The sequence below is a fragment of the Portunus trituberculatus genome, chromosome 14 (genome assembly GCF_017591435.1).
Source record: "Portunus trituberculatus isolate SZX2019 chromosome 14, ASM1759143v1, whole genome shotgun sequence".
Taxonomy (NCBI): domain Eukaryota; kingdom Metazoa; phylum Arthropoda; class Malacostraca; order Decapoda; family Portunidae; genus Portunus; species Portunus trituberculatus.
In genome coordinates, this window is record NC_059268.1 from 16,934,184 (window position 1) to 16,956,683 (window position 22,500).

The window sequence follows — 22,500 nt, forward strand, 5'->3', positions numbered from 1 at the left end:
GTTTAGTAGAGTTGCAGTTGAGTGAAATAGGTGATAATGAAGTGATGGAGTAATGAGAGAGAGAGAGAGAGAGAGAGAGAGAGAGAGAGAGAGAGAGAGAGAGAGATGGGGAGGAGGTGATTAATTGCATAAGCTCTTTGACAGCACAATCTGTTGAGTATCGGCCGCTGCTTCAGAAGGGACGCATGCAGATCCCTTGGCGCGGTCAGCTGGTGAGGCGCCGTGAAACATGTGCCAACTTGTAACTAACCCGTCCAGACTCTCATTAATTGTGCTCCGTGCTTTCACCTCCTGGCAGAGTTTATGGGGAGGAAATTAAAGCAATGAAAATATAACGTAGGAATGTTCCGTCATGACTTTTTAATGTATTATGTAATGTGAATCGTAATGTTTCCAGAGAAGGTTATGTGGAGACTAACCCGCTTTATTGTAAACTCAACGAAGTTTTAATAAGTTTGTGACAATGGGAAGTTAGTAATTACAGTTACTCATGCAGAGTTGTAAATATTTGTTACGTAAAACTTAGGAAAGGTTGAATGCTTGTACACCTGTGTACATAATACATACAGGGCACCAGGATACATGTATACTAGTGTGTCAGTGTAAGCGGCACGTGGCTGGCTGGGGCTGCTTCTCGCTACACATAAAACTTGGTAATTTTATATGAAAGGTACCGTGAAAATGGAATGTTTAGGAAGGTTGTGCTTCAAATGTTTGGAGGAAGGAAAACACACGAGGCGGTCTGTGCTGCGTTCATGGTTTTATGTGGAAGACAACACTCCTTTACTAACTTGACGCGACCACCACATACTTCCCGCTGAATAAAGGACTGAACTCTGGCCAGACAGTGCTGAGACAAACATGCCGCGTAACCCGCTTAGCCTGTGCTGAAATGCGGAGTTGTTGGTCAGCTCCAGCCTTCAGGGTCAGGGTTCAGGGGCCACACTCCCGGGGCCAGCGGGTCTACACCATAACAAAAGGACTGGATCGAGCCATAAAGTCCAAAGTTTCGTGTTCTAGTTAGATTACCTTCCGTAGAATACTTAAATTTCTCCTATTTTTCTTCATTTTTACCCTGTAAACGGTAATCAGGGAGGCTTTACGAGGCAGACTGGTGCTGCTGAATGCCCGCTCTCAGTCTGTCTCTTTACAGGAGAAACATTTTCCAGTTTATGTAGTTTTCCCCTTCGCATTGGATGAAAGATATAGAAAACATGTGAATGAGAACAGTGTAAAGTAAATAAACGTGCTGTAATATGTCACAATAGCAGAAGATATGTGCATTGGCGCATGACAGGTTGCTGAGAGGAACACAGCACAACAGAGCACGCTGAACAATGGCGAGGTCGTTAGGAAGGTACTGCGTAAAATTTATGAACATCAAACTTTTTCTTCAGGTCAAATTAATTAAAACTTTCTTGTATTGAAGAGATTGCAGAACTATTTGAGGGTCGCTTTTCATATCCGGCGTTGTTTTAATTTTCATTCTATTTCCTAGGGAGGAGTATTACTTTGTTGCACTACTACTACTACTACTACTACTACTACTACTACTACTACTACTACTACTGCATTTACTACTACTACTACTACTGCATTTACTACTACTACTACTACTACTGCATTTACTACTACTACTACTACTGCTACTACTACTACTACTGCATTTACTACTACTACTACTACTACTGCATTTACTACTACTACTACTGCTGCTACTGCTACTACTGCTACTACTACTACTACTACTGCTGCTACTACTACTGCTACTGCTGCTGCTACTGCTGCTACTACGCTGCTGCTACCACTACTGCTGCTGCTGCACTGCTACCACTGCTACCACTGCTGCTACACTACTGCTGCTGCTGCTGCTGCCACCACCTGCCTGCTGCACTGCTGCACCACTGCTGCTGCACTGCTGCTGCTGCTGCTGCTGCTGCTGCTACCACTGCACCACCACCACTGCTGCCACTGCACTGCTGCTGCACCACTGCTACACTGCACCACTGCACCACTGCTGCTGCACTGCCTGCTGCTGCTGCTGCTGCTGCACTGCACTGCTGCACCACTGCACCACTGCTGCTACTGCTGCTGCTGCTGCTACTGCTGCACCACTGCTGCCACTACTGCTGCTGCTGCTACTGCTGCTGCACTGCCACCACCACTGCTACTGCTACTGCTGCTGCTGCTGCCTACTGCTACTGCTACCACTGCTGCTGCTGCTACTGCTACTACACTGCTGCTGCTACTGCTGCTACTGCTGCTACTACCACTGCTGCTGCTGCTGCTGCTGCTGCTACTGCTGCTGCTACTGCTGCTGCTGCTGCTGCTGCTGCTACTACTGCTGCTGCTGCTGCTGCTGCTGCTACTACTGCTGCTACTACTGCTACTACTACTACTGCATTTACTACTACTACTACTATTACTATTATTATTATTATTTGTGGTGGTGGTGGTGGTGGTAATAGTAGAAGTAGGAGTAGCAGTAGTAGTAGTTGAAGTAGTAAAAGAGATGATTTACTCTAAAGTCTTCCCCTCGGCCTAATTAATTTAGAGATTTACTTGGGCGGAAACAAGGTTGGAAAATTTACGTAGCTCGGCAGCCCTGGTCCGCCCTGAACTGCTGCCAGGGAAGTAGAGTTTTGAGTTTAAGAGCCAGCGTTCCCTCTGCGCTTCCACCAGGCTCAGAATCACGCATGAAAATTAAGGCTTCTACGTTATGAATAGGTGCATTAAACCCAAAGTAAGGGAGACTACTCTTTGCCACGGTGTTGATCTCCACTTCTTTACTCCTTCACTGAGATGGAAAGAGGATTTACACCACCGAGAGTACTGAATGTAGTCATCACAAGCACTTACAACAAAGGAAAGGGATTAAAGCAGAATGTTTTCCAGTGTGGTTGATAAAAGAAAGTGTGTGTTTGTGTTTGTGTTTGTGTGTGTGTGAATATTGTCACATAAAGATAACCGCTCAAAGTAACGAGGTAAAAATACAGGTTCACGCAATGACTAGTTTTGGCCGACACTCTTTGACTTAATTTGATTTTGGGAGCATATGTAGTGTTGTCAAGAGTGGTGGGTGGCTATTACAGCTTTTCGAACCCCATATAAAATGTGTATACTCTCTCTCTCTCTCTCTCTCTCTCTCTCTCTCTCTCTGTGTGTGTGTGCATTTCCATTTCATATCCGGACAATTTTGTAATCGTAAATGCTTCACTTTACGGTTTTTACATTTACCTAACAATTCATTTATTTGTGTTTGTGTGGGGACAGCAAGCACCACTCGTTAGCAATAACAGTAATAATTTAGTTTCCCTCGCTGGGCATCACTGAGCAGGCCAAACAAGTGAGAGAGAACCGTACATTGCTTTGCCCATTGGCGCGCAGGACAGCCGGAAGATAACGCAGGTGGGTTTATAGCAAATGAAGCTGATGGAAAGTGTTTACGCCAGCAGTATTTAGCAAGCAGGCAGTGGTTAATGTGCAGCCAGACAATAAGAACAGCGCCGGCATTGCAGCGCCAACAATTATATCAGCAGCCATTGCCTCGAACCTGTGTTGCCTTCATTCCCCATGACTGGCGCTAAATGGGTTCATTCTGAGGCTTCCCCTGTGTCGCCCTCCCAGCACACACTGAGACGTACAGACAAGGCAGTGGGTGTTATGAAAATAAAGTACCAAAGGGCAACTCTTCCCAGCAACAAGGGTGTTATGTCTCCAGCACACCTCTGAGGCCCGCCCACCTGTGCTTATCTACAAATGAAATCGTGCTTGGTGTCCTGATTAATAATGATGTGGCTCACTAGGACACTCCAGCAACAACTAGAAGTAAATCAGCCACATACCGGTATTTCGCATCACAGTATAGCGTCCTTAACCCCTTCAATACCGGGACACATTTTTTACCCTGAGATTTCTGTACGATTAGCCCATTTTATTTACATTAGAAAGGGTATTAGGAGGTCAGAAAATTAATGGCCAGAGTCTTCTTCATTTTAATCCACCACGAGTTTCTGGAGGTGTATAAAATCATCAAATAGTAAGCAAAACGAATATGGAAACGCGTCATGGTACTCAAGGGGTTAAATGTTGGCAGGAGTTACAAGGAGTACAAAGTCTCCCTCGAGTGTCACAGAAACGAATGCCCAGAGAAGCAGAGCGGAATAGTTGTATAGTAGAAGGTATCGGAACTGAAACGAAGCGCTATTTGCTATTTAGAGAGGGCAGTGACATTACAAGCAAAGTGTGGCAAATATGAAGAAAACAGTATTGAATGGAAAAAAGCATTACCACAACCAGCACCACCAATGACAACAACAACAACGGCAATCGCAGCACCGCACCAGCAAAGTTGGAGAACATTTACTACAAAAAACTGCCAATATTAACACAAGTGACAACGAAACAACGACAGTAATACACACACACACACACACACACACACACACACACACACACACACACACACACACACACACACACAAGACGAAGTAACAAATAAGCAAAACAAAAACACACAAATAATAACAACCATAGTAAGAACAACTAAAGTAGCAACAAGGAAAAGAAAATGAAGAAAAGGAAGAACAAAAACGAGAAATAGAAATCGCAAAAAAACACCACCACTGCCGCTACCACTGTCACTACCACTGTCGAGGCACGCGCGTGGGGAGTGAGATGCGAAGGGGTACGTGCGGGAGTGTTGTGTTGCGTCGTGGGCAGCATGCATAATGTTGCCTCGCCGCCGCCCATTGGTCTGCATCTATAACAGTAATTACAACGTCCGCCGGAGAGTGACAGCGGCAAATATGCACTAACGATATACGCATACACAGTGCTCTCTCTCTCTCTCTCTCTCTCTCTCTCTCTCTCTCTCTCATGCATCCGTGCGGTAAATAACTTTATAAAATATTAGTTCTCTCTCTCTCTCTCTCTCTCTCTCTCTCTCTCTCTCTCTCTCTCTCTCTCTCTCTCTCTCTCTCTCTCTCGTCCTGCCGCTTCCTGGCTTCCGATGGCTGTTGACAAAATGGTGGTAACTTTGTGATGTGCGTCAACACTGCAATAGGAGGAACAACAATAAAAAGTATACATAAAGAAAGTTTCAACATGATTAAAAGGAAAAATATATAAGGAAGCATTACAGGAGATATGACACACTGGTGATAAAGTAAATGATAAGATTGATAGTATTTGTAACGAAAGTAGTTAAATGCGAGACTGATAGTTGACGAAGGAGAGCAAATGTATGTATATATGTTTGTACAAGGTTGGGTTGGGTTGGGTTGAATTGGGTTGAGTTAGGCTGGGTTAGGTTAGGTTGGGTTGGGTTGGGTTGGGTTAGGTTGAGTTGAATTGGGTTGGGTTGGGTTGGGTTAGGTTAGGTTAGATTGAATTGGGTTTGTCATTCATATCTAGGCAAGAGAAGCAAGGTTGAGATATTTTGGACCTGTGAAGAGGAAGAGATGAGAAGGAACCAGTGAAGAAGGCAGTGCTGATACCAGATACGGGAAGCGTGTGGGTAGACAGAATAAGATGGAAAGACGTGCTGAAGCGAGACTTGAATAAACTTGCCAAGAAAAGGACGCGATGAATAGAAACCGATGGAAAAAAATAGTTACCTCGAGCGGCTGACCTTGCTACACATTCAGGAAACGATCGTATGAGAAAGAAGAATCGCTTAATGAAAAATAAATAAAAATTAGTGTATGAGTATGTATAGAAACCAATATGTAGTATGAATGTATGTGTTTTAATCACTTCTTGGTACACATACAGAAATATCGGAATAAATAACAAATATAATTCAATGGTACTTTTTTTTTAGTTTTTTTGTTGCATTATTATTTTGTTCCTCCATTTTTTTTGTTAATTGGAAAACTGATCGCGTGTGTCATTCTTCTGTGTTATGTACGGGCATTGAAGGCCTTGATTGGCACGCCCTCCATGCACGGCGGCTCGGCTTCACATCTTTTATACCGTTTTTGTTGCATTTTCCCTTTGATTTTCCTCTACTGCCTTCTTTTTTGTTATCTTCCTTTTCATTAGTGCGACTTTACCACAAATTACCACTTTTTGTAACGTTTTTTGGCATGTTCACTGTTTTTTACTTTATTCCTGTTTTTCTTCTAGATTTTTTTTTTCTACAGGAAGACGTGAATGGTTTTAAAATTTTTCCTTCCAATGATCTTTTTTGCAACGTTTTTTTGGCATGTTTGCTGTTTTTCTCCTTATTCCTCTATTCTTTCTTTTCTAGATGTTATTTTTACTGTAAGACGTGCATGATAATATTACAAATTTTCCTTCCATTGATATTTTTTGTAATTTTTTTGTCATTTACTATTTTTCCCCTTATTTCTATTCTTTCTCTAGATGTTTATACTAGATGTTTTTACAATAAGACGCGCATGATAACATTACAATTTTTCCTTCCAATACTCTATCACCTCTTTATTACTTTTATCACCCTTAATACCTTCCCACCTCGTGTCTTTTCCCACTTCCCTTTATCACCCTCCCCTTAACACCCTCTTCTACTTCCACTACGTCCTTATCACCCTCAAGTCCTCCTTTATATTCACCTACCACTCCTATGCCCTCTACTTCTCTCACCCAGCTTAAGTCTCCCATTTTTTCCCGTCCCTACATCCCTTCGCCCCTACACGCTATATCCCCTTCCAGATTATAAAAGTTGTAGCCGCTCATCGGGGTCTAATGAGGCGAGATAGCTGCTGCTCCTGCGTGACTAACCTTGTTGGTGATCCCGTGGGCGTGTAGGTCGAGGTAGAAGTGGACGACGAGGAGGAGGAGGAGGAGGAGGGGTGTGGCGATATATAGGCGAGGGAGTGGAGGTATTAAAAGAAGGGTTGATACAAGAGGAGGAGGAGGAGGAGGAGGAGGAGACTGTCTAGGAAGGAGGAGGAGGAGACTGTCTAGGAAGGAGGAGGACAGGAGTGTAGGAGGAAGGGCGAGACTAGAGAATGAATAGGGAGCAGTGGATACATGGACGAGAGAGAGAGAGAGAGATACATGGAGAGAGAGAGAGAGAGAGAGAGAGAGAGATTGAAGACAGTAAGTAATCACAGTTGAAAGCAAGGAAGTAGAGGAGGAAAGGAAGGATAGGGTTAAGAAGGAAGGGAAGATGATGAGAGGAAGAAGAGGACTAATTGATTAATCGTCCTAAGTGCCACCACAATGAGGTCATATAACATCACAGAAGGAGGAGGAGGAAGAAGAAGAAGAAGAAGAGAGAGGAGAGGAGGAGGAGGAAGAGAAAGTTATGTATATTGTAAGAGGCAGAATATGATGGAAATAATGACTAATGAGAGGAGGGAATGACAATTAATATCATCATCATCACCACCAGCAGCAGTAGGAAGGGACATGGTTTATTACGCTACCATTTATTTGATTGGTGTGTTTGCTAACTGCCTCGTCAATTATCCTTCATCACTTTATGCATTCACTCGTGTGCTGCATCCATTACCCAGCGAGAGCGTCATGCATACCGTCCCTGCTGACTCTTGGCTGGCTGGGCGTGGCTTTTGTCGAATTCAGGAAAGCTCTGTTCTCTCACCACGACTATTTTCCAAGGCTACAAAATGACTAGCCAGGTTTTCAAGAGTGTTTGTCGAGTTAATGCTGTAGAAATCTTGTCACTCTGCCTCTAGAACCGTAAACCTTTAAAAACTCATGTAAATTTAGATAAAGCGTTTTGAAATAGTGAAGGTGAAGAACTGCAGTGTTTGAGAATACGAGTGTTAGTCATACCACCACCACCACCACCACCACCACCACCACCACCACCACCACCACCACCACCACCTTCTTCCAGTGACGACCAGTATTACCTTCGTGTTTTAACTACAGCGATTAATGAGTTCCTGTAACGCTATCCTCCCTTGAGACCTACCTCACACACACACACACACACACACACACACACACACACACACACACACACACACACACACACACACACACACACACACACACACACACACACACACACACACACCTTAGCAGTGTCTGTCACTCACTGTCTTCTGTCCCTTCACCTTCTCTCTCTCTCTCTCTCGTTTCTCCTCCATCATTCCATAATCGTTTCAGGTGGAGGTGGAAGGGCGTGTGGGGTATAATTTGGGGAGACTAGGAGTGAGATGCATATAGTACAAGTGTGTTGGGTCTCGTATAGTGGAGAGGAGTGTGGGGAGGAAGTTCATGACGGCAGGAAGGATAGGGAGAATGAGAGACAGAGGAGTGGGAGAGGAAGGAAGTCATGTAAGAATATTGGGCGATGCAAAGCAATCTTGCCTCTTAAGAAGTAAATTGCAAGCAGCAGGAGGGGAGAGAAAAGACGGAGCGAAGGAAGATACAGCAGGTGGGTGGGCGAGCGAGGAAGGCTAGAGGTTAATGTTGAAGGGGAAATTGGGTGAGGCATGTACTGGCACTAAAGGAAAGGAAGTAACCGCCAGGCAGCGAGGGGAGTAACGACCTGGTAGGGAACATCAAATTACCGACCAACTGCATCTCCTTCAGCCGACGTGATGAGCGGCAAGTACTGAGACAAGGTGAAGCACAGGTGGAAGTACTCGTAGCGTAGAGAAAAGAGAGAGAGAGAGAGAGAGAGAGAGAGAGAGAGAGAGAGAGAGAGAGAGAGAGAGAGATCACTAAAGTAAACGCCGGGTGAAAATTGTTGTTTGCGTGAGGCTGTGCGGGCTTGACTCATAACCACCGTGTCCTCATTGACGCTCAGCCGTGCCAGGACCTTCAGTTGTCTGGTTGTAGGAAGCTGGTGAATTGTAGCGTGGTGCTCTGGAGTGGCTTAAGACTTTGTGTGTGTGTTTTATTTCAATTTTATTTGTATTTGTTGTCTTTCTTCGAATATTGCTTCCTTGATATATTTACTTATTGACCAAATGACTCATTGATGAATTAATAAATGCATCTTGGCTTTGTTTTTATCCCAAGCCATCTTAAGCAGCGTTCGAAGATGTCCTCAAATCCGGGCCAAGGCGAACGGGACCGTAATGGCCTGAGAAAATAGTTTTAAAACACTGTTTGCGATGTCTGACAAATTCAGTTATAGACCTTATTGAAGTTTTCGTTCAAGCAATCTGAAAAGGAAATGAGTCAATTACCTTTTCATTTGCTTAGATTAAAAGGTTATTTACTCTAATCTATTTTCTTATTTATTGATTCATGTGTTCTTATATTTTTCAGGTGAGTGGATGGTGTGTACTGGGTGGAGGAGGCAAGACAGCACTACCATGTCTCCAGTCGCCAAGGTGAAGTGTGTCTTGCATGGATGACGGATGCAGGTAACGTCATAATACCTCCATTTATCTCTTATAGAATGTAATCAAAGAAACTCAAACTTCAGAAGCTTTCCATAAACCGGTTCGTGCATTTCTATTTCTATTTCATTTTTACCATGGACGCGGCTTTTTTTATGTAGTTGTTTGCTCGTACGTGATCGGTAACGTGTTCAAACAAACCGTACATGGTAACACTATAACCTTCATGCATGTACTGACGGGTGTGTGTGTGTGTGTGTGTGTGTGTGTGTGTGTGTGTGTGTGTGTGTGTGTGTGTGTGTGTGTGTGTGTGTGTGCGCGCCTTTGTGTTTAACGACCAGTAGCTTCCTCAGGATTTGGTATTCATGCTTTGTAAATAAGTGGTTACGTAATCATATTGTCAAATGGTTTGAAAAATATATCTAAAATATATACGAATTAACCTTTTTGAAATAACGCTTTGTCATTAAACATTTTTTTTTTTGGGGAGACGACAATCAAGCAGACTATTTCCTATACAACTCCCTGGAAGTCTTTACATGAGACACACGATGCTGTCCACACGTAAGCAGACCGGCAGCGGCGCCAGACTCCCACACTGCCTGTCGCTCATCCGCTCTTACATGTCTGTCTCTTAACTCCAAATTAATTAGTCCCTTTTGCCTCGACAGTACAAAGCCTTGCATGAGAATTGTGACGAAATTATTGTGCATTTAGGCCTGAGTGGAGGCAAGCATTCAAGTAATTGTTCACATAGCCAGCCGCGGCCGGAAAGTAACCCCAATAATGATAATTAGTCAGCTTCCTTTTTATTGGCTCTCGTATTTTTACCTCACTCACGATTCTGATGCTTTGAAAGGCTGGTCTCGCCTGCCTTACCCCAGTTGTAGTAAAGCTGATCATGTACCAGTCTTCAGCCTTCCCCGCCTCTTTTCACTACCGCCTGCACTCACCACCACCACCCCCACCACCACCATTACCACCATCCCATCACCGCCAGTAACAACAACGGCAACACTAATAGCAATAATGACTTCGATAGATATGAATGTTAAATAGGATCTAAATATGAACATCAAACTCATAATGGCAATAACAGAAATTCGATGATTTCAGACCGACCAGAAGCAAAATGTCGTAATGGTTTTCTCATGTCCATACAATCCGTCATAATTTTTTTCCCAGTGAGCTTTATCTTGTCAAAATTTGTTCGTCCTTGGGTGTTCGTGGCTCTTGGTTGCAGTCCCCGGCTCCCAATCTGCAGGTCACGCGCTGCACCAAGGCTCACGGCAGCTGGTCAGTTAGGCGGGTCTCTTCTCATCACTCTCCTTTTTTTTTTTTTTTTTTTTTTTTGAGGCAGGCAGGCAGCAAAAATATAAAGAAAAAAGGCCCAGTCAGTTGCCAGTCTCCTTATAGAACCGATAGAATTAGCCAAAGGACAGGGAGAAGTGTCTTGAAACCTCACTTTTGAATGAAGTTAAGTCATAGCAAGTTAGAAACACAGACACAGACAGGGAGTTCCAGAGTTTACCAATGCTATATATTGTTGTTGAGGCGCTATAACGTAATCAATTTCCAGCTTACAAGTAACAATTTGCACGAGTCATGGTTCCCTAATCTTGTTTAACCGGGAAGTGAGTCATTTGTTTTTGTAACCTGTAGTGTTATCTAATATCAAAAATTATATCGTAGCACCGCCATGTATTGTAAGCTTATTTCACGCTTCATACTTGCCCAGCTGCTGCACAAGTTGTAGAAGCTCCGAAACAAAGGGCGGTCTGTAATTTGCGATTTCCATGCACGAGTGTGTTGCATTGTGATTTTTGCACCCTCCGATTAATAGTGTTGATGTGGACAAGTTTAGCCATTCGAGAGGAAATCCCTTGGTTGATTAGAGTTCAGTTGTAAACAAACATTTTTTTTTTCCTGCTTGTGCATGCGTTCGTGTATAGGCCTTCGTGTGTGTGTGTGTGTGTGTGTGTGTGTGTGTGTGTGTGTGTGTGTGTATGTGGACTGTAGCAAAACAAACAGACGCACGAACGGAAAAAAAGGGAGGAAAAGGTGGTGGTGTATGTTAAAACGGCAAACAAATTAACAAAAAAAAAAAGAATATTTGGCTTTTATTTTATTTTTAGTTTTACGGCGGCAGTGGCCATCGCACGCAACTCTAACGAAGAAAATGGAGCCGTTTCGGGGGAGCAAAAAGAATAAAAAGAGAAAAAGATGGAAAAAGAAACGAAGCACGAGAATAGATCCAGCAACACCACGGACCCCCAGAAATGGAAAAGTAGATGAGTTTTTTTTTTTTACTTAGCACTCACCACCACCACTACCACTACTACTACTACCACCACCACCACCACCACCACCACCACCAACACACTCGTCTTGGTGTGGTACTGTTCCAAAACAGTTCTTGCTTTTGCGTCATCACCACCATCACCGTCATCATCATCATCATCATCAGACGGCAGGAACAAGAAAAGAAAGGAATAGTAAGATAAATGCAATAAAAAAAGCACCAATACACCAAACAAACCATCACCATTATCATCACCATTATCATCACCATTATCACCACCACCATCATTAGCGACGAGAAGAGAGCAACAAAGGACATAGTAGGAAGAAGGAAAAAAAGCCACAACAGCAAGAACAACAATACATCAAACAAGATTTTTTTCATTGCTTGCCTTCCCTTTCCTCCTCCTCCTCCTCCTCCTCCTCCTCCTCCTCCTCCTCCTCCTCCTCCCTCTTCGCTTTTGTAGTCTTCCTTTCCATTTTCCTGTGTACTTTTTTTTTCGGGTCTGTGATTGGCGGACGCTGTAGTGAAGCCCTTCTCTTCTAGCTCGTTGATTGGCCAGTTAACTCTCCACCACCATTACTACTACTACTACTAGCATCCCGAAAATTCACTTAACTATTTGGAGAATAAAGAAGGATGTGGATGAAGAAAGAAGAATGAGAAAGACAAAGAGCCACAAAAATAACACTTATGGAAAGCAGAATAGGAAGAAAAGACGAACTACTGAGAATTAGAACAAGAGGAACAACAGAAGCAGAGAAGAATAAATGGAAGAATATAAGAAAATAGAAGAAAAAAAGGAAAAACCGAATAAAATAGTATGAAAAAGAACGAGAGAAAAAAAATGGAATCATTCTCTTCATTCCTCGATACAACTTTAACTCAGCTGCATTATAAAGAGAGAAACATTCTGAAGGGGAAATACATAGAGGCGTGTTATGTGATGTCATATTTCCTCCCGATAAGGCTTCTCTTTATGCCTCTTCTTTTCTTCTTCCTCCTTTCTTCTCCCTGCACCTCCCGCCTCTGTTCCCTTCTCTGTACCTCCTCTTAGCTTTGCCCCTGACGAGTGTAATATAATTTCCTGGAGATTCCCTGCCTGCTTCTGTTTCTCTTGCTACCATTAATTCTCTCCTCAGAGAGAGAGAGAGAGAGAGAGAGAGAGAGAGAGAGAGATTCAAAACAGTTTATGGTTGAAAAGAAAAGAATTACTACCCAGTCATCTTAATTTGTGTTGTAAAAATGTTAGACTAAGTGTTACTCGATGCAATGTTTTTCCTCTCCTAGATGAATGCTGCTCAGCTTTCGATTCCCAGTGCGGGTTGAGAAATAATACCGATCGCTTTATTAACTTTTTTTTTTAGCTAACTTCGGAGGTAAAAATGATAATAACATACGAAGGATAATATACGAAGGAAAAATCTGGTAATATTCTGCACAATTCTGGCAGTGAATAACAAATGTACCGAGAGGAAAGAGATAAGATATTAACTCCATCCCTGCGTAATTTACAACTTGAGAATCTATTATGAAAACTCGTGTAAAAATAACGAAATCGACGAGAATTCTGTGCTGCGTATTAAGATCAGAAGAAATACGAATAAAGGTCGATATGAATATGTAATAATGTGCCTTGAAACTCCACCCCCGGGACGATAACACGAAATAATGGTTTTGAAATGTGAAGAATAGTTGGCACACATATCGCCAAAAAGATTTATTCCAGTGTCACATTAGTCAGTGGACGGAATAAGTTACCAGGCAATGTTCCACAAATACGATTAAAAAGATATATTATTGGCGGTGGTTTTTAAAATGGCGCTACTTCGAATTAGTTTATTATATATTAAACACTGTTATCTTCACTAAACTAAACACAATTAACTTAAACAAAAAAGGTCTTAAGTGTTTAGTATTGTTTGTTAAGGTGAAATGAGGAAATGACAGTAGATTTCCAGTAGTAAACACAGAGAGAGAGAGAGAGAGAGAGAGAGAGAGAGAGAGAGATCCTTTCATTTTTCATTGTTACTCTCGTCCAACAGCAGCCCTGCAGATTCTCACATGAACCTCGGATGTCTGTCGTTGCGTCTTGAGGAGAGCACGTTTGATTCATGAAAGGAAGAGTTCTTTTGTTGCTGCTTTTATCGATGCCCTCGCTCCTCCTCCTACTCCTCCTCCTCCAACTCATCCTACTCGTCTTTGTTCGTCATTTTTCTCTTCCTCCTATTCCTTGTCTTCTAAAGCTTCATCCTTGTACTCTGTCTCGTATATGTTCTCCCTGCTTTTCTGCTTCCTCGTCCTCCTCGTACTGCTGACCCTCCTCGTCTTCGTCCTCGCCCTTCTCCTCCACTCAGCTCCCACATGTCCAGGCGAGTTTAATAATTGATGGGGGCAAGCGACGGAGGGGACTCTGGGCAGCTGGTTTCTGGGGGGAGGTAGAATCTGTGATGCCTGGGGAGTTAGAGAGAGAGAGAGAGAGAGAGAGAGAGAGAGAGAGAGAGAGAGAGAGAGAGGAAGCAATTTTGAGAGGAATATTGTGATTACTTTTGTTCTTTCTTCCTGTCTTCGTCGTAAAATGTTTTTTGTATATATATTTTCCTTCTTCCTGTGTCTGTTTCACTTGCTTCTTTATTGTGGTCAAAGGCTTTAGATTTTCCTTTCCTTTGTTTTTTTTTCGTGTTTAAGAAAAATACTTATCTTGTTTCTGTATTTAGTTCTAGTATTTCTATATTTTTTTAAATTTTGTGTTAAAGAAAACCTGTCTTTAGTATAAACACTAATATAATTTTTCTTGTTTTCGATTTGTGTGTGTGTGTTTGTGTGTTTGTGTTTGTGTGTGTTTGTGTTTGTGTCTGTGTGGGAAAGAAGAAAAGTCTGTGCTTTTGACTGGCCCGCTGACTGGGTGATTGACTGACTGACTGACGCCTCTCCTGTGCCGTGCCTGGTCGTGCCACTCACAACACACCTCCAGGCCAACAAACATCCAATCAGGTGCTCGCCGGCTTATGGAGCGTGGGTAATTACTTTTGGTGGTGGTGGTGGTGGTGATGATGATGATGGTGTTGTTGTTTTGGGTTGTCATGCAGTTGTAATGGTGGTTGTGGTGGTAATAGTTGTGGTGGTGGTGGTAGTATTTTTTTCCCTCCTCCTCCTCCCCCCTGACGCCGCAATTCCTTCCTTCCCCACTCCTGCCTTATCCCTTCCCTCCTAAAACTTCCCTAACAGGAGCAAAGGGCCTGCAGGAGTCTAGGCCACACATCTGACTCTCGAGGGACCGCCAGTCAAAATAGTTACGGAAATACAAATGCTGATGTTTTAGGAAGGAAGTGGACAAAGCGGTATCATTCATTATTTAGTGGTATTCGTGTTTTGTGCTTTAAGATTAGTTAATATTTTTCCTCACTATTTCCACAGGGCTTTGGTTTTCAGAGTCGTATGAAGTCTTGGTGGTCCTGTTCTTCTTGTTGTGTTTAAAATGCCTTTATGGATTCTGCAAGTTGACCAAATTCATAATCAGCGCATTAGACCCTTCAGTACTGGAACGTATTTTTATTATGAATTTTTGAGTGTGATTAGACGATTTTATTAACATTAGGAAGAGCTTATGGATGTCAGAAGATTAATGGCCAGTCTTCACTATTCTAATCCCCACATAGGTGTCTGAAGCTGTATGGTTAGACGATTTTATTTACATTAGGAAAAGTTTATGGATGTCAGAAGATTAATAGCCAGTGATCACTATTCTAACCCCCACACAAATATCTGAAGCTGTATAAAATCACCAAATAGTAACCAGAATGAACATAGAAAAGCGTCATGGTACTGAAGGGGTTGAATATCAAAAATACACGTGTAAATCGCTGAAAGAATACCGTCACTTTTGAAACATTCACTGCCACCCCAGTACATGGCGTCACGAGTCCCAGCGGGGGTGTGTGCTTCAATAATCAAGCAAGCCATCCAGATCTCTGACACTGGGGGGGAGAAAAATCATAAGGTATGTCGAGCCGAGGAAAATGTTTTGTGGTTTACGGCAAGCAACTCATGAAAAACGCCGAGAAAAGCAGCACAGGGAAGGTTAAGGTCAATTGTTGCTTTGTTCTTCCTAATACTCTTCCCTTCTGTTGATTTTCCTTCCCGTTTTCTTTTTTCTTCATTTTCTCTCGAGTTTCTGAGAGGTAATTTTTTGTGGATATTTTTTTTTCTATTTCATTGTGTTTATTTATGAAGTCTCTCTCTCTCTCTCTCTCTCTCTCTCTCTCTCTCTCTCTCTCTCTCTCTCTCTCTCTCTCTCTCTCATCCGTGGAAAAACTTAAACCATTAGTCTTGGCAGTAGACATTCCTCTCCCCTTTATTCTTCTCCTCCACTTGTCTCCTATACTTCCTTTCCTCCCCCTCCTCCACCACCACCACCACCACCACCACCACCACCACCAGTCAGTTACGCCACACACTCTACAACACAAAAGCATTACTGGCACACACCACCTCTCCCCACCACTCGCTCCACAACCACACCCTAACTTGCCTACACAATGGCCAGGTGGAGGCTTGTTGTGGAGGATGGAAGTGGAGTTGAGGTTTAAAATAATGTTCCTCCTCCTCTTCCTCCTCCTCTTCTCTTCTCTTCTATCATCTCCTTTTCTCATCCACCACCACGAATATTACCACAGATTGATAAGTGGAGGTTTTTGGTACGATTCTCCTCCACATTAAAGATTCTCTCTCTCTCTCTCTCTCTCTCTCTGGCTTTTTTCATTTTCTGCCTTGTCTACTTTTTCTTCTCATTGTTGCTCTCTCTCCTTATTCTTGTCCTTCCCTATTTCTATCACTTCTAACTTTCCTTCCTGTTCTTCTTTCTTCCCTCCCATCTTCTGCTTCAAACTTCTTCCCTCCCTGTTTCTCTCCTCCTGTCTCCCTTCTCCTTCCGTGGCACTCTCCTTTCCCCCCTTGCTCAGCCTCCTCCACGCCGCGGCACTGCTCCCTTGGTAACGATGCTATAAAGAACAACACGGTAAAATATACTACGAAGATTCTCAAGAGCGCTACGACTCAATTTTGTCTCTCTGTGTGTGTGTGTGTGTGTGTGTGTGGTAATTGTAATTGTCACTTTTGTTCTGGTATCATTTCTCTCTCTCTCTCTCTCTCTCTCTCTCTCTCTCTCTCTCTCTCTCACTTGTTACTTTTATTATCAATACGAATTTAGTGTTTATGAAGGGTTTAAAGCAGCAGGAGGAGGAGGAGGAGGAGGAGGAGGAGGAGGAAGGAGGAGAGAAAAAGAAGGAAGGAGAAAAATAAATAAAAAGTGAGGAAGAGAAGGAAAAGACATCAATAATAAAAAAGGAAGAAGGCAAGGAAGGAGAGCAGGAGCAAGAGGAAGAAGAAGAAGAAGAAGAAGAAGAAGAAGGAAATAAAAAAGAAGAAGAAACAAGAAGAAGAAGAACAAGAAGAAGAAGAAGAAGAAGAAGAAGAAGAAGAAGAAGAAGAAGCAGAAGAAGAAGCAGAAGAAGAAGAAGAAGAAGAAGCAGAAGAAGAAGAAGAAGAAGAAGAAGAAGAAGAGGGAAATACATAAAAAAGAAGGAGAAGGAAGGAAGGAAGGAAGGAAGGAAGGGGAAAGGAGGACTATGTATGTATATATGTATGCATGACTTTCCTCCCATTGTTTTCACCATTTCCCTTTCGTCCTCCTCCTCCTCCTCCTCCTCCTCCTCCTCCTGCACAAACAACGCAGGTAAAGGAAACATCTGATGGCTTCTCCGTGTCGAGTGTTTGTGTAATTATTGCCTTGTTTGTTTGCGTTTATGAGAGAGAGAGAGAGAGAGAGAGAGAGAGAGAGAGAGAGAGAGAGAGAGAATATGCAGTAGAAGATAGAGGAAGAAGAAGAAGAAATGAAGAAAACGAAGAAAAGTAGAAGTAGTAGAAGAAAAAAGGAAGAAGAATGATACAGGAAGTGAGAGAAAAATGGTGAAGGTGGAACATGGTGGAGGAAGAGCAGATAGGTGGAGGAGCACTAGGCACGTGGAGGGTTGCTTGAAGTGTGTGGAGTTTGCTGGTTCATTCCACACCCTGGGCGCTGCGTCGCTGTGGAGTGTGTGCTCGTCTTTGTATTCCCCGTGTGTCAAGTGAAGAGAGAGAGAGGGAGAGAGGGAGAGGTAGAAGGACATGTAACTGAAGGTTTTGGATTTTTCATTTACTAGAGGCGAGAGATAAATCGTCCGAGTTTATGATTTCACACTATACGGCTATAAAAACTTCGATGCTCTTTAGAAAAAAATTTGTCAGTGTAGTTGAATTTTGAGACCTTTAGTGCACTTGACTCTAAAAATGACGGAAAGTACGTTGCATCACAGTAAGAACTTTAAAAAACTATACAAATTTCAAAAAGTTATGTTGCGTCACAGTAAAGTATTTCAAACGCTTCAAAATACTGTATATATATTACTTTATTGTGATGTGCTGCAATGCCTAACACTAAAGGTGACATACAGTATTTTGAACAGCATATACAGAAGAGAAAACGGAATTCACGGGTTGAGAGTAAAAACATCTTAAACAGTAAAGCATAGCAGTTGTAATGACAGTCAAGGTGAATAAAAATGACACTTGTAACGTTATTAATCATATGAGTAATGATAAAACTACCACTGAATAGAACAGTTATTTGAAGACTTGTGGGAATAATGAACAAGACAAATGATCGTATAAAGCCAGTAATTGTGAAGTTAGCTGCTTTAATGTGTGTGATAAGGATGGTGATGGTTGTGTCTCCTGAGTGACTGCCAGTATTGTTCTCTGTAATGGCGCTGTGATATTGGTGCTTATAATCTTAATAGTACATATACCCTCATATTCTGAAACACTTCTGTGCTTCACCTCCACAATTTCAGAAGGCTTTATATAGATTTATTCAAGTTTTTAAGGTGTTTTTACGATTTTAGAGGCAGAGTGACAAGATATCTACATTATTAACTGGAGAAATGCTCTTGAAAACCCAGCTAATAATTTCTGTGGCATTGGAAACCAGTCGGGGTGAGAGAGTAGTGTGTGTCCGAATACTGACCATAGGTAGACAATCTCATCATCGTCATTGTTAGCTTGTTTGATGCCACTGCAGGACAGAAGCTTCCTAAATTTTCTCCTTTCAACTTCTCTCAGCTGTCAGTCTGTTCCAGGTCACCTCAGTCAAACCTCTAATATCTTTTCTTTGTAAGAGGGGAAAGCTGGCCAAGAGCAACATAAGAAAAAAAAAGAGGTCCACTTAGTTGTCAGTCCCCTTGCAGGTCCGAGAGAGTTAGCTCCCACCAAAAAAAAAAAAAAAAATCGTCTTAAAACCTCCCTCTTGCATGAAGTCGAGTCATTTGAAGTTGGAAGTAAAGAAGCAGGGAGGGAGTTCCATATTTTATCAGGGAAAGATATGAATGATTGAGAGTACTGGTGACAGGAGGGAGAAAGCCTTGTGCAGCAAGGCCACAAGTGGAGGGGAGGCATGTAGTTATTAAAATCAGCTGCACAAGGCTACAAGTGGAGGGGAGGCATGTAGTTATTAAAATCAGAAGAGTAGTTAGCATGAAAATAGCGATAGAAAATAATTGCGTGTGAAGTAATTATTTATCTGTTAATCTGTATCCATCTGTTACCTGCATCTCTCACAGCCATTTCTTCACAACATTCCTCTCGTGTGTAGCTGATTCTGGAGAAGTTTCAAGTCTCCTACACCCTTTTTGTCTGTCTTCTAGCTTTCTTTCCCCCGCCGGATAGGTTGTTCTCTTCCTTCTTCAATGTTGCTCCGACTATTCTCTTTATTCAGTTTTCCTCCTGTTTTTTTTTTTTTTTGCTGTTCTTTCGTCTTGACTTCTGTCAATACAGGGATACATTAGATCGTTTTATTGGCATTAGGAAGGGTCTGTGGAGGTCAGAAGGTTAATGCCCTGTGTCTTCACTATTTTAATCACCCACATAAGTTTCTGAAGCTGTATGAAATCGCCAATAGAAAGCAGAGTGAATATGGAAACACGTCATGGTACTGAAGACGTTAACTTCTTTATATATCCTGATAAAAAGATAAATAAACAAAAATATAGACTCACCAAAACCGCTGTCACATTCACCGAAGGAATATAACGAACGCAAAGTATTACAACAGTCAATATCAAAGTCGCCTTTCCTTGAAGAATACGTGGACAGTAATCTCATCAGTGTATTTGGTCAAACTACAATTGTATTATTCAGTGGAAATTTCGTCACATCACACACACAAACACACTGAGGAAGAAAAAGTAACATCGCAAAGTTAGAATGGAAGCAATATAGTGTAGAGCGTCTAAGTTGGGACGTGCTGGACCTTCCCTTCCCTTCCTTCCTTTACTTCCTACCCAGCGTTTCCGAGGAGCCGCGTCGCCTACGTGGAAAGCTGATCGAAGGTTGTAAAATGTTGAGGCGACTCGCGAATATTGAAACTTACTTGACCTGTCGTGTCGTCACCACTGCCCTGCCGCCCACCACAACTGTGACGCGGTGGCTGGCTGGCTAGCTGGTTGTCGTCTGTCTGTCTGCTTGTCACTCAGTCTTTCTGTCTAGACGTTGATTTTATTCTATTCATCCATCCACATATTTGTCGATTTGTTGTTTTATTTGTATTTAACTAATTTTTATTTATATTTTATCCAAGTAAGTTTTCTTCCTTTATTTCATTTGTATATCTACTACTACTACTACTACTACTACTACTACTAACGCAGCAGCATCAACACCTTGCAATATTAATAGCAGCGTCATCCTCTTAATGCAGTATCTCACCTGGCCTCTCTCTCTCTCTCTCTCTCTCTCTCTCTCTCTCTCTCTCTCTCTCTCTCTCTCTCTCTCCTGTATGTTCCGCCCTTTCATCCATCTTTCATTCAATCCATTAGTCCTCTTCTTCCCTTTCCTCTCTCTCTCTCTCTCTCTCTCTCTCTCTCTCTCTCTCTCTCTCTCTCTCTCTCTCTCTGCACCGCCTCGTGTCGTCTGTCCTCACTAAACCGAACTGTTCACTTCCTCCCTAAAATGTGTGGGCCATTTTTCCTTCCCGAGCAGCGTTCAGGCGCGTCTCAGGGGAAGGGCGGAGCGTCCCACCCTCTCCACGTCACCCTCTTCTCTCCTACTCTCCCTCCCTCCCTCCCTCCTTCCAGTGACCCTCTTGCAGGCTAACTCGGTCCCCTAGTTTCACTCGGCACGCTCCTCCTCCTCCTCCTCCTCCTCCTCCACCTTAGGGGCCATTTGTTATCTGGTCCAATCACCCTGTCGTCTCCTCGTTAAGTAACTCATCCCCCGCGGGAGAAGGAGAGGGGGTGAGGGGAAGAGGACGCCTACTCAACTGTCCCCTTTTCCTCTCCCTTCCTCTCACTTATCGCCCTCCCCTTTCCCTCAATGCAGTTAGAATATGTGCGTGTGCGAGAGAGAAGGAACTAGAGCAGGTAAGATTAATGAGACAAGGTGAGACGTAGGTATGATATTGGCGAGTGTGTGAAGCAAGTGGGTGAGGCGAGTGTGTGTCCGTGTGTAGACCAGTGGTTCCCTCACGCGTCTAATTCTCATTCTGTGTGTGTTGGCGTCGATCAGTCCGTTGTTCTTAGGATGGCAAAGCTCGTTATCTAATTAAGGTAGTTGGCTTGTGCTCGTTAAGTGAACGTGTTAATTACTTAGCGAGCCAGGTGGTAAATAAAGAAACGAGGTGTCAGAGAGAGAGAGAGAGAGAGAGAGAGAGAGAGATGCTATTTGTCACCCGTTTAATATGTTGAAGAAACGGAGAGAAAGATCTATTAACACTGACAGCCCTTAACTGTTACTCTCCTCCTCCTCCTCCTCCTCCTCCTCCTCGACAAATTTTTGAGTCACATTTCAAGTAAGGTAAACTGTAACTTGTTTTCCCTGGTAGCATGTCACACACACAGCACAGTTAAGCCCCGTAGAATTTTTGTTGTCTGTTCCTCCTCCTCCTCCTCCTCCTCCTCCTTTTGTTCTTTCCTTCTTTGCCTTGTCTCTGCCTCTCGTCGTTATCATGGTTTCTTTGTTTTTTGTGGTAGTGGTGGTGGTGGTGCTGGTTGTGATGGTTGTGGTTATCCTCTTCCTCTTCCTCTTCCTTTTCCTAGTGTCTTGCTCTGCACTACTGAATATTTCCTGAGATAACCCAACTTTCTCTCTCTCTCTCTCTCTCTCTCTCTCTCTCTGTCTCTCTCTCTCTCTCTCTCTCTCTCTCTCTCTCTCTCTCTCTGTCTCTCTCTCTTATTTACCATGGGGTGAGGGAGAATGATAGGGAGAAATAGGGAAAGGGGGTGAGGGGACAGGGAACGATAGAGAAGGGAAGGGAAGGGAGGGAAAGGGGAGAATAAGGTATAGAAGGGGAAAGAAGGGATGCGAAGGGAGGAATAGGGAAAAGTAAGGAAGATTGGAAAATGAAGGAAAGAGGAGAAATGGAAGAATAAGGGAAGGAAATAATTGAATGGGAAAAGAAAAAAAAATTAGGAAAAGTAAGAAAGAAAAGAAAGGAGGGAATGTATGTACAGGCAGTAAGGATGGTAATATTGTGTGTGTGTGTGTGTGTGTGTGTGTGTGTGTGTGTGTGTGTGTCAGTCAGTCTCTCTTTTTTTCTTTCTCATTTTATCTTTTTTTTCTTATCTTTTTCTGTTTTCCCTCCTTTATCAAATTTTTCATCCTTCTCTGTGTGTGTGTGTGTGTGTGTGTGTGTGTGGAAGATATACGAGGTTAATTTCTCTCTTCATAGGTTTCACTGCATCCCTACCAAGATCCTCTCTCTCTCTCTCTCTCTCTCTCTCTCTCTCTCTCTCTCTCTCTCTCTCTCTCTCTCTCTCTCTCTCTCTCTCTCTCTCTCTCTCTCTCTCTCTCTCTCTCTCTCTCTCTCTCTCTCTC

At 42.9% G+C, this 22,500-nt stretch overlaps 1 protein-coding gene across 5 annotated transcripts in view; it reads left to right on the forward strand.

Annotated features, from left to right (window-relative positions):
• The window catches only part of LOC123503362 (alpha-mannosidase 2-like), a 402,577-nt gene that overhangs the window by 137,225 nt on the left and 242,852 nt on the right, over positions 1-22,500 (forward strand). For 2 of the 5 annotated variants that reach the window (XM_045253043.1, XM_045253045.1), the window contains exon 3: positions 9,220-9,317. The exons of the other annotated variants lie outside the window; for them this stretch is intronic. The gene's annotated coding sequence lies outside the window, so the exon portion shown is untranslated. The remainder of the gene's footprint in view (positions 1-9,219; positions 9,318-22,500) is intronic. 5 annotated transcript variants of the gene reach the window in all.